Below are 765 nucleotides of genomic sequence, written 5' to 3'. Positions count from 1 at the left end.
AGCATGGTGGTACGATGGTTAGGACTATAGCCTCACACTGAGAAGGGCAAGGGTTCAAACCCTGTTTTTAGGCTTTTATATGCTGTGACATTTTTGCGCCATCCTAAACTATGATGTTTTTTGACATTTTTATGCCTTACTATACAATGATATTTTATGCCTCACAATACTATGATTTTTTATGATATGTCACGGAGTAGTATGACATGCTATGCCTAATGGACAATAACCTTTTATGATATATCATGGATTAGTATGCTAAGATATTCTTAATATCTTGCTATACCATTAAATTGTGATGCAGCAGCATCGTGGTACAATGGTTAGGATTGTTGCTTCACAATGAGAAGGTCATGGGTTCAAACCCTGGTGTCAGGCTTTTATATACTGTGACATTTTTGCGCCATCCTATACTATGATGTTTTTTGATATTTATATGTCTTACTATACAATTATGTTTTCGTGACATTTTATGCCTAATGGACAATCTTTTGTAATATATCATGGATTAGTATACTAAAATATCCTTAATACCTTGCTATACTATGAGCTAGTGATGTAGAAGTATTGTGGTACAATGGTCAGGACTACTGCCTAACACTGACAAGGTCATGCGTTCAATCCCTGTTTTGGGGCTTTACTGTCCTATGATGCTTTTTGGCATTTTTATGCCTTACTATACTATGACGTTTTTTGAAATTTTATGCCATACTATACTATGACGTTTTTTGACATTTTCACGCAATAGTACACAATGAAGTTTTT

Source organism: Seriola lalandi, unplaced genomic scaffold (genome assembly GCF_002814215.2).
Source record: "Seriola lalandi dorsalis isolate HSWRI2012SDOR001 ecotype SW California unplaced genomic scaffold, Sedor1 jcf7180002054371, whole genome shotgun sequence".
Classification (NCBI taxonomy): domain Eukaryota; kingdom Metazoa; phylum Chordata; class Actinopteri; order Carangiformes; family Carangidae; genus Seriola; species Seriola lalandi.
Note: the sequence above shows the minus strand (reverse complement) of the source record.